Consider the following 12875-nt stretch of genomic DNA (forward strand, 5'->3'; position numbering starts at 1 on the left):
TCGTAATAAAATAAGATCCCACTAAATTTGGTTTATCCTCCTGTAAAATCACAGAGAATTAGTCTAGTACAGAAAGCATCTATCAAAGGATTATATAGCTTTATTCCGTAAGTTGCTTTATTCCTCAATAGAGTCTTTACAGTTTACACCAGTCAAACTCATGAATATCTTACACCAAAGATACACCTTAAATTTGACTGAATCCGTGTCAAATTTGACACTATTCTTGTCATAATTGACATGATTTGTCAAAATCTAGTGAGATCATATGATTCTAGTCTAATTCAGCAAGATCTTTTAAGAGTGAATAAGCTTGAAGATCATTTCAAGGGTTGAGAGTCAGAAAGCCTTAACTCCTTACGACTTTCTGGTTCTCAACCCTCGATATTTTGAGTACCGATTTCGTTGAATAAACCCCGGGCGTTACATTTTCCCAAGGGGGGGCGTTTATTAGAGGTCATTTTTAGCACGAAAATTCCAATTAAAATCATTAGGTAAGCTTAAAAGTCACGCTAAAATGACGAACTATGACCTTTTGACACAGTCTGTTAGTTTACTTCCGGGTTCGGGTGCAGATTTTCGCCATTTATTGCTGCTACTCATGACCATGTGAGCAACTTGGTAAGCTTACTACACAAGATAGCATGGAAATATCGGAATTTTTGAAACATCTTGGTTGAAAAAAGTGGTGGGGGGCGTTTATTTGAGGGGGGCGACTATTCGACGAAATACGGTATGCAAGCATATTGGGGTTTACAAACCATGTATGGAGGGTTTGTGAATATTCTCAGTCATCCAGGTAGAACAGTCAGCCTGATGATGACGCGATGAGACGCGATACTGTCGCTATCAAAAATAGTAATTCCAGATTCAATATTCATTTAATCATGTATGGAGAGATTGGCATATGTGAGATAATAATGCAAGCATTAGCACATCAACACCAAACGCCTATCCTATACATTATAATCTTGCATTACAAATAATGATTTTGCAATTTATTTGATCCAAGAGTGAATACGACAGGAAAACCCAATTCACAAAACCCAGACACAAGTTAATTTCATGTGATAAAATATTGATATAGCTATCAACTTGAAACAAAAATATGTGATCAGTTGTGGAATTTAAACCCATTGCCCACAAATGTATAGATTTTGCTGAAATATATAATTATTGTGTGTTGTATTTTATTTTCATTATTTTTAGGAATCTGTGGTTTTAATTGAGGTCATGTAAACAAAAAGTAGAACAAATCATCCTCTTCAAAATTAATAATCTTTATGAAGTCAATAAATGGGGTAATCTACATTTTAGATAGCACATATAAATCGGCAGAGTGCAACACTATCCGTGATTGTAAGTGCAGTTGAATACAATAGCTGCCTTTTGCAAAACACCTATTGTTTGCAGCACAATCCCCTCATCATGGCCACTAAGCTAACCCAAGATATCACCTTTACATGTAGTTGGGTGTTTTTTCTAGTGTTATTGGTTAAAAGTAAGTACATTTATTGAAATGTTGGAAATGGCAGCTATTGCATTCTACTGCACTTACGATGTTGTTGCACTCTGCCGACGATATGAAATCCAGATTAAATCTGCATCACTGTAGTTCATCTCAAATCCAAATCAATATGACTTATGTAGCGCAGTTTATGTCTACATGGCACAAATTTCATGCAGTAAGTGTACGAGTGATGCAACATTTGAAAACGTTTGTAGCCTGTAGATGAGCGTCAGGCAAGATATAGCGGAAGCACACCCTACACATTGCATTGGAAGATGCAGTAAAAGACCCACTGATAAAGCACTGCTTTTACGCAGTCATCACAGTGTAGTATCGTGGTATGGTTGCTTAGATGCTTTGCATCATACAAAAGTACCGTATGGCAGATTTCAATTTCAGTATGGACTGCCTAATGTACCCAAAACACAAAATGACACGTTTTTTATGACAATACTATTTTGTTGGCACTAGAGCCTTGCTCAATAGGGTTTGCTCTGTAACACTGATAAAAAATATCTTAAAGCATGCTATCTGAACATTACTTTTTAATCTTTTAAAAAACTTTCTACCAAAGTTTATAAACGATGTCACAACTTTATATGTATTACTTTTTCATGCCTGTTTTTTAAGTTGTGTATTAGGAGGAAGTGTTTTTAGTGCTTAGTTCTTCTTTGTGTATAATTATCATAAAATGTACATTTTTAATAAAAGAGATAAATTGTTGTTTAAAATATAAATTTGATTTCAAAAAGTTAAGTATTAAAAATGATGAAATGTGACGAGTGTGATGTATGTTGTGTGTACAATGTCTTCAGCATGTATAGCCAAAACAGTAATATCATTTTCAAAAATGTGTATTAATTAATATAATTAATTAATATAATTAGGTATTGTCTTGTACATAGTTTATCACTTATTCATATCCCTTTTCCTCCTCCTCGTTTTGATACTAATATAAACAAAACTTGTTACAATTTTGTAAATCGTGTTTTGACAATTTTTACATCGTACACAAAAATATTGGGGGAAATAGTGTAATTGCTGATTACTAGTTTGATGTTAATTAATTAAAATTTTAATGAACTAATTTCCTGTTAATTACAGCAAATTTCAAAATCCATCTGCTTTGAAGCAGACTATTTAGTTGCCATGACAACCATAGATGCAAATTGATTATGTGGGCAGATTCAAGGATTAAAATAAATGAATTTATAGAAACACATCATATCTTGATCATAATTCAATGTTATATAGTTTTAACAGCTTTGTTGTTATTTTATTTATAGTAAATTTGATTAAATTACACAACCCGCCTGGTGCACGCATTTGTAAAATTATATATTTATTAAAACAATTTGTGACCCAATTGGCTGGTTCCCCCCTTTTTTATTTAGCTATACTCATATGATAAACAAAATAATAAATAAATATTCAGCACATTTGAGTTTTTACATCAAAAAGTTAGTAATTTTTGTCTTTATTTTTGTATTTGAGCTAAATCCTCACCATTCTGATCCTGTAATAGATGCTTGATTAGCTTTCATTGTATATGTACTAACAACAAATAAAATCATGTCAAAAAACAGAACTGGATAAGTGTGTTTGAAGAGTCTTATTCAATGTCATCTTATGTTATAAAGCAGGATACACCCAGGGGTGGGGGATGGGGCAACTCATTGATTGTGACCGGGTGTGGTCAAGACCCCTGAGACAGTTCTACCAGGTACTGTATAAGAACTCCCCCAGTGGTTTTTGACACCCTTTTCACAAATCCTACCCAAAACCTTCAATATTCACTCTAAAGCTTGTGTATTAAAATGTTCAGTTTGTGACCTGCTTCCACGAAATGAGTGTAAAGTCGCAAGTTCATAGTTTTTTGTTTGATGCGTACCTGTACATGACAGAATTATGTCTTTATGAATGGGACATCCTATATGCCAGTATAGTATGTCCTTTATGAATGGGATACAACAATAGGGCATTCACAAAGGATATAATACTGGCTTGTTCATGTGTGCTTCAAATAAAGAACATCAACTTGGCAGCCACAATACCGGTCATAAATAGTTAGAACACTTGTGTCAAAGTAGGACTGTTTGAAACCATATTTCTGTTATACCTGACATATTAAAATTTGGCTTTCTTTGGTGTGAAGTCTGAACCCTTCCCTACTACTACAACCCTCCCCTTTCCCCACCAATCAATGTTGGATGTTTCTATAGGGGTGCATGACCAAAAAACAACTAACAACATTGATCGGGGGAAAGGGGGGGGGGCATATTTGAAGTGCCCATGTTAAAGTGTTCTAACAATTATGACCGGGATTGCAGGTCTTGAAACTACCTATTTGCAATTGTGCCCTTTTGTTGTGGGAGCAGGTCCATTAAAATTGTTCAAGAATCAGTCAGAGATGCCACTTGCTTGTTGAAAAAAATCAGGAAGTTGCAAAGTGTAGCCACTCATTCATTGCAAAAAAAATCCTGAATTTATGTCTAAAAATGGCAAAAATCAGGAATTCCTGATAAATCAGGAAAAGTGGCATCTCTGATCAGTTCTCAAAGTCTCTAGTTCACCAAGCTTTCATCCAGAATCAGTCCTCACTTCCAGTTTATCCCCAAAAAAAAAAGAGGGGTGGGTTTTGGGATAATTGTCAGAGCAATATCAAAAGCTAATGGCAATTTAAGTTAGATATTCTTTGGTTACAAAGGATACTATTTTTTTTTCATTTTAAAATTAATAAGAAAGACAGCATTATGTTTCTTTAATAAAATGGCCGAAGAGGCCAGCATCACCTTAAGGAATCGGATAGCAACGTTTGCACAGTACCAATATTATTTATAAGTACTGAAAATACACATTATTATGAAACTCTGATTCTACATTTTCAGAATTTAATCTGCACAGAAAAGTTTCAAATAACAAAGTTTAGTACTATTTTATTTTGAAAAATGGAAATTGACGGATCTGAGTCACATTTTTTCTCATAATATCAAGATGTTTGGATACCAATGTGCTATTCCAGTTGATATACCCCATATGGAAGACATGAAATGTTGATTTCAAATAGAGTCGCCCATTCAGGTAACCCCGTTTGAAATTCACACTCCATCTGTAGAAGATTAAGTTTATGTCTTCCATACGAGGTATGGATTTTAACTGGAGTAGTCCAATGTTGAAAGTAGGCAATGAACTTTCTAAATATCAGATTTTACTGCAGTGATTACACCTTGCATTTAATTTCCACATATGGAAAAAATATAACTATAACAACATACAAGAGCACCACTGGTGCTGTAGCTCATTTGTTATGGGTTATGGTCAGGAATACCATGCATAGCTATGTATAGCCATGCATAGCTATGTATAGCCATGCATAGCTATGTATAGCCATGCATAGCTATGTATAGCCATGCATAGTTATGTATAGCCATGCATAGCTATGTATAGCCATGCATAGTAAAGTATAGCCATGAATAGCTATGTATAGCCATGGATAGCTATGTATAGCCATGGATAGCTATGTATGGCCATGTATAGCCATATGTAACCATGTCATAGCCATGTATAGCCATGTATAGCTATGTATACAGGGCTGCCAACTTTGAAAAACACATTTCAGTATTCTCAAACCTCAAAATCACCATAGTGCTGTGATCAAGCAGAAATCAGCATTTTGAAAATATACTTACGGTTCTCAAGATATTTCTTTATTCAAGGCATTTATTTATTTGTACTTTTGCTTGTCGAGTATCCTTTGATTTTATTTTGTTTAATATGCACCATCGGATAGATGAGTGCCACTGATGTAAAAGCAATTTCCAAATAAAAACTTGAAACTTAAAAACTACAACAATTTCATGGTAAATGCCATGCATAGCTATGTATAGCCATGCATAGTTATGTATAGCCATGCATAGCTATGTATAGCCATGCATAGCTATGTATAGCCATGCATAGCTATGTATAGCCATGGATAGCTATGTATGGCCATGTATAGCCATGCATAGCTATGTATAGCCATATGTAACCATGTCATAGCCATGTATAGCCATGTATATAGCTATGTATAGCCATGTATAGCCATGTATAGCTATGTATAGCCATGTATAGCCATGTATAGCCATGTATAGCTATGTATACAGGGCTGCCAACTTTGAAAAACACATTTCAGTATTCCCAAACCTCAAAATCACCATAGTGCTGTGATCAAGCACAAATCAGCATTTTGAAAATATACAAATTTACGGTTCTCAAGATATTTATTTATTTATTCAAGGCATTTATTTATTCGTACCTTTTGCTTGTCAAGTATCCTTTGATTTTATTTTGTTTAATACAGTTTTGTTTGTATATTTAATGCCTTGGATGCACCATCGGATAGATGAGTGCCACTGATGTAAAAGCAATTTCCAAATAAAAACTTGAAACTAGCCATGTATAGCTATGTATACAGGGCTGCCAACTTTGAAAAACACATTTCAGTATTCTCAAACCTCATTGCTCCATTTTTTCAAATATTTTTACCCGATGACCCTTTTTTTAAAATCTTATACTCAATGACCCCCTTTTTTCAAAATATTATACCCAATGACACCCTTTTTTTCTTTTGTTTGTACCCAATGACCCCCGTTTTTAAATGACGCTTTGTACCTGATAGGCCCCTACTTCGCGACGCCGGTAGGCACATACCCGTCACTTCTAAAGTGTGTCCCTCCCCCCGGGACTATATTATAATAGATAGTGGCCAGCACATTTATAAAGGACTGATTACTCACTACAATCTTCACTCTTAAACTGTGTTTTTCTGAATGTGCTGATCATGTTGATTGCTAGTCGGAAACTCCTGCGAAGCTATGGACATGGCATGTTACCTACTCCATTCTATAACAGTCTGCCCAGTGCCTTGTGTTTTCTCTTCAATCATTTTGTTGAATGTAATTTTATGAATCAAATAAAAAAGATAGAAAGTGACTTCACATAAGTTATGTGTCATTAATTATTTATAATAAAGAAGTTATTAAATTAATAAAGTAAGACAATTTATTTATCTATAAGTGCATGTCAAATGGGGTACATTGTTCAATACTATAGGCCTACATGAATAAATTATGCCCATATTATAGCTAGGCCTAAAAAACGACACAGGATAAGATAGATAACTACTTTCATATCAATAGGGTCCATATGATCACAGATTGTTGAGAATCTGTGATATGATGAAGAATTTGATTCTATAGATCTGTTATCAACATGATATCATGCTGTTCAGTGGTCAAGGAGTAAGGACCCCCGGTCAAGGACACTGATATGACATCATAGGTGATGTAATTTTCTTCTGCTGACCATATGATGCTGTATATTAACTATTATTGTTACATTTAGGCCTATATACGTAGAACTTTTTAAAGTCATAATTAGTTCAAACATAACTTTGGTAATACTCGCTCGTTTTCATTCGTTGAAACGGCAAAACATACTTACTTTTCCTTACAAATCGAATACCATATACCAACAATTTTAAAACATTCCACCTCAGAGAGGGGTTGTCATGGTCCCATATACTGATATACCAGGCACTGAAAAAGTGCTACTCACCTTGAGTAAATGTTTACATAACTAATTGGGTTTAGTAACTGGTCAAGATGTGTGATAAATGAGTGAGATTTTGTTCATAGTTGGGGTTGCCAACCAACAATTTGGTAGCCCAAATTGGGAGAATTTGAGACTATTTGCTCATGGCTCGTGCACAGAAGTAAGGGCCTATACACAGCACGAGCCCAATTGGTGCTTTATTGACTTACAGAATGTAAGGAAAAGCAAACATCTCTTTTACAAAATCGCCAGATCAAGGAGTTTGTACAGTGTTTGTAATATGAAAAGCACCACAAACAGTCTGCATAGGAGACTATTCCATGAAATGTGGTAAACATTTTCGTAACAAAATGCTCCAAAAATGACACTTTCCGTCCGAATTTTCCGAGCTAAATAAGTAACAATCATGAACAATCATGCAAAGATCGCTCCCTCAAATTACTAGCTCCATTGCTCAAACGATGTAGACAAATTTAGACTACGGCTATAGTTCATTTGCTGGCGCAAATGAGCTAAAAACAGGAATAGGTCCAAACACCAGCCTGCCTTAATACTTAACCTTAGGCAAAAAAAAAAAGGTTTGTCTCCATTTTTCCGGAAAAATTCAGCGAAAATCAGATTTTTTTCTCAAAATACCATAAAAATACCAAGTCAGGAATGCAAAAAAAAAAAAAAAAAAAAATTGCATTTGTTTTCAAAGCACTCCTCAGCTTTGAGACAAACCTTTATTTTTGCTGAACCATGAAATGGTATCAGCCTATATTAGTGTATGTCCCTTACTTACTTGCTTACCAACCATTTGGTCTAAAATGGACATATCTTTAAATGCCACGAAGGTATGAACCCCCAAGTGGTGTCAAATGAAAGAGAAAGAAGTAAAGAATATGATAAAAATATTTCCTAACGTCAGAGGTCATCCAAGGGGTCACAGGGGTCAAAAAAGGTCATTTTAACCAAATATGCTCCAATTAAGCTGAAATTTATATGCAATGATCCTTATGACATTCTAAACATGTTTAAAATATTTTAATATTCATTTAAGGTCATTAAGGGGTCAATAAAGGGGTCAAAGGTCAAGTTTTCAAAATGGTTCAATTGAGCTGAAATTTAAATGCAATGATCCTTATGACATTTCTAAACATGTTTAAAATAATTTAATATTCATTTAAGGTCATTAAGGGGTCATAAAGGGGTGATATGTATACATGTACCACAATATACTGCCAAAGCCCCATGGTTCAGCTATGGTGCAGTAACCGCTCTAGTTTTTGGCCTGAAGAACATATGATGCACTGGACAGGGTATCCCCTTGCTCTGCGCTAAGTGATTATCCTCCATACTAGTCGTCCTTTATACTAGTAGTCACCCAGGAATTATTTTTTGGATTTTCCAAAATGTGGACCATTTTATACAGGCTTTATTAGAGAGTTACTTGCATTTTCTTGTTATACCAACTTCAACAGCCAAGGCATTCTGAAAAAGTATGGGTCAGAAATTCAGATCGTGGGGGCGCAACACTAATTCAGCCTATTTTTGGACACCATCTTGAATTGGAAAGATGCAAATGAAACAAAATGGGCACATATTTATTTCTGTTGATTAGAAACATTCATTCCATTGATAATTAATTTGTTATCATTACGAGAGGTCATTGACACAAAGACGTAACTCCATTTTGGCCACTCTGAAATAAATGATAATGGTTCACATTGACTTATGTTTCACTGGCCATTGATTTCAACAGGGTGCTAAATGCAGTTACTTGTATGTGTTTATTGGAAAGTGCTCATGTTTCTGAACATTTTGATATCAAAATCTCATTATCGCAAAAAATGGAGTTAAGTCTTTGTGTCACTGCTACAGTGTATTTTAATGAAAACCCAAGCCATTTTGAAAATCTGAATTTCTTACCCAAAACTTTTTCTGAATGTCTTAGCATCCCAGTTCCATGCTGATACATGTATATTTCCTGGGAAGATTAGCCAAATTTAACTTGAAAAAAGATTTTTTCCATAATTTCTCCAAATCCAAGTTTGTCTTCAAATCCCAAAATTTCCTGGGAATAGGCTTCCTGGATTCCCCATTTTTCTACACAAAAAGCAGAAGGTGCATCTGAAAATGGAGTCTATCAAAAGGAAAAACCTGACTGTAAGTCCTCCAAATTAATGTGCCTAATTTCCAAAATGTAGTTCTACCCCTCCCCCTTAAAATAAATCACTTAAGTATGCAAAAAGTGAACCTTTTTTTTTTTTTAAAGTTAAAGGAGTATTTCGTGATCCTAGCATCATCTTTTTATGACATTTTTCAGTAGATATCCACGAAAAAAGTTTATTCCCAAAATTTCAGTTGATTCCGATTTTGCATTTGCGAGTTATGCATGATTATGTGTATTACACTGCTCCATAGACAATGTGTTGTAATTTCGTTCTGGTGCACCAGAACAAAATTCAAATTTCAAGATATCTTTGCTGAACGAATTAATCTGCAAGAAATATTTTGTACATAAACATTATGTAGCCAGAGGTTTCCAGTGATATAAAAATCTCAACTTTTTTTGAGAAAAAAGTTGTGGATCACGAAATGCCCTTTTAAACATGAGAAAATGGTCTCTGTTAACTGTCTTTCTAATAAGGACCTTCTTGGACAGTTTTTACCTTGACAAGTGTTTTTTCAGATGGACTTGGCACAGTAGGACAAGACATTCTGAGGATTAATGCTGCATAATTTGTGTGCATCAGCTGGCAATAGGTTCCACACTCCTGGAAGAAATACCTTCACTTTTATAGTCTCCCATAATAAACTCTTGCAAATTTGAAACGGAAAAACAGTACTGTAAATGCCAATCACACTGGTATACATGACACATAAATACACTATTCAATTTTCCTTCTAGAATTTATTTCCTCATATATCAAATTGACACTATAATATATTATAATAACATAAACATGATTAAGACACACCATGTGTTAATTCCCAAGAATAAGCTCACCCTTAGCAGAGCTTTATACAACTTTGACAGATGTTTGTTGATAGTCTACCCAATACAAATACACTAAGCCAAAAAAGAAACATATAATTTTACAGATTTACATATTTTAAAATCCTGTGCATCAAAATGAACCCAAATTACACACAGGATTACTTCAATACTCTACTCTAAACACATGTCAGTTACCAAGCAGTTGTCCACCTGACACAACAGCAATATGCACTGACATTGAACAGCTTCCTGGACCACTTTCACAGCCCTCGCAGATTTCTTGTGCTGGGTGCCAATTATTGGGCTGGGAATGTTGTCCAGGAAGCTGTTCAATGTCAGTGCATTTTGCTGTTGTGTCAGTTGGGCAACTGCTTGGTGTAGTTACTGTAGTCAGAAATATTGATTTCCAGATATAGACAAACAAAGAAAAACATTTCTACTGTTGTCTACTGTTTTGGTAACGCTTTAAAAGTTTCTTTGGGTGTTTCTGCAAAATGTACCTTTGCAAATGCTTTTATACAATAATGTAGAAAACTGAAAATTTAATATACCTAACTTCAAACTGATTTTGCTTGATCACACCACATTATGTGACCTGCTCCCATAAAATGAGCAGAAAGTCGCAAGATTTTCATGACAATCCCTCATTATTTAGTTGCTGCTCCTTATTTCGAGACACCTGTATAGTCAGTGGTGTGAATGGGGACATAATATGCTATATTCAATTCTATCCCCATTCACAAATGACATACATGTACCACTGCCAATACAGGTGTCTTCAAACAAAGAACAGCAACTCAACTGCCAGAACATCTTGAAACTTGCGACTTTACGCTCAGTTTGTGGGAGCTGGTCACATATGCTAAGAGAATGATGCAGGTGACATTTATATACCTCCATTAGGGAACAACCTAAAATATTGATGATGATCTATCAATTAAGTTTTGTTACAGAGGGAGATTCAAAATGTTGATTATGTTATGTTATTTTGACCTACTTCCGGTTTATTTACACACAGGAAGGGGGTCTCAGGGATGAAGTACAATGTAGGCCTGGAAAAAACCCTGAAAATCAAGAAAAATCAAGAAAAGGCACTTGAATCTGGGCTAAGAAGCCCATTTAAAAGCCCAAAATGGACTGAAAATAAAGTGCAGAAATTTGGGCAACAAAAAAATTGGAATTTCAGATTAATCTGAAAACTTGCATCCCTGGGGTCTGCTGTATACATTTATAGGACGTCACCAATCTGTTAGCGTTGCTCCTTTACAAAAACTAGATTATTCATTCATTCATTTACTTTTTTCACTCGTCATATAACAATAATAGAATACACAAGATGATAATAGAAAAATTATATTACAATATGTGAGAGTGAGGGAATCACAGGAATCTATCTTTTGGTTTGTTCCCTTCTTATAATCTTTTGCAACTTTCCGGTTAAGAGACATTCAGAGATATATTGATGATGAAAAAAAAACACTTTTTATTTTAATTTGTGAAAAATTGCAATGATGCAATAGTGAATTCAAACGTGGGTTGCGGAACAGGAAACTCAAGAGGGCAAGAGTATGAAGGGCCTTACCGTAATTAACAATTGTTATACACCCATGCATACAGTTTCTAATCCCTGCACAGAATATACCAGAAACCATACATTTTCATTTTGAAATCCAGATTTTAGAACATTTTTGACTATTGGCGATTAACAAAACATGTCAACAAAACTTCAATTAAAATTAGATTTAGTGGAATTCCAGCGAGTATGAATGGAGGAGAAAATAACCAACTTGAAGATGACAGAATTTACATATGTGACACGATCAAGGGAAATGAGTCGCATGTCGCTAATATTGATTTTGAGATATTGGCAAAGAAAGTGATAAAATTCTTTTGTTTTATATTGTTTTCAGTGATCGATAAATTTATGTAACTTCGCAATGAAAAGTCGTATCAACATGGGGGTTTCAATTTCTGAAAGCTGATAACGTCCTCTTTAGAAATGTATGTAAATCTCATTTTCGACCAGAGTCGACATGTGACTCATTCCCCTTGATCATGTCACATATCATGGTAATCTTCATGGTATTGATGCTTCCAATCAATATTGCGCTATGCAAATGATGAGCGGCGTCAACCTACTGCTAAAGTGGAGAATCGGGTGTATGATGGTGTACCACATTTGATTACAAAGGCAATAAAAGCGTAAAACCCCAAGATGAGATAACATATGGTAATGAAGATGCAGAAAATAGGTGAAATAGACCATATTCCCTGTACACTCAATCAATCTCAATCCCAAACGGTCACATCTGAACACAAAACATTACTCCCATCCATCTTTTTAACAAATGCACATTAGTTAAGTCAAAAACCTCAATTTGGTGACCACTCTCTGGCTAGTAAGGTTTGACGATTGATTCGACTTCTATGGACCATTTAGAAAAAAAATAGCCCCCATGTCCCTCGCGAAAATCCGAAAAAATGTCTTTGTGCATGATTATAGGTGCTCTGGTTCAAAAGTTACATTTTCAAAATGGTGGCGGCTGCCATTTTGGATTTTGGCATCTAGCGAAAAATGCCGGGATATTCGCGAGGGATATGGAGGCTATTTTATTTCTAAATGGTCCATGGAAGTCGAATCAATCGTCAAACCTTACTAGCCAGAGAGTGGTCACCAAATTGAAGTTTTTGACTTAACTAAGTCATTGGTGAAAAAGCAGAATTAATCTTTGATCAACAAGAGGTGGACATTGGTGTTGTAACTGAATCGTGGTTTTCTCCGAACATTCC

This window comes from Amphiura filiformis, chromosome 17 (genome assembly GCF_039555335.1).
Source record: "Amphiura filiformis chromosome 17, Afil_fr2py, whole genome shotgun sequence".
In the NCBI taxonomy this organism is placed as follows: Eukaryota; Metazoa; Echinodermata; class Ophiuroidea; order Amphilepidida; family Amphiuridae; genus Amphiura; species Amphiura filiformis.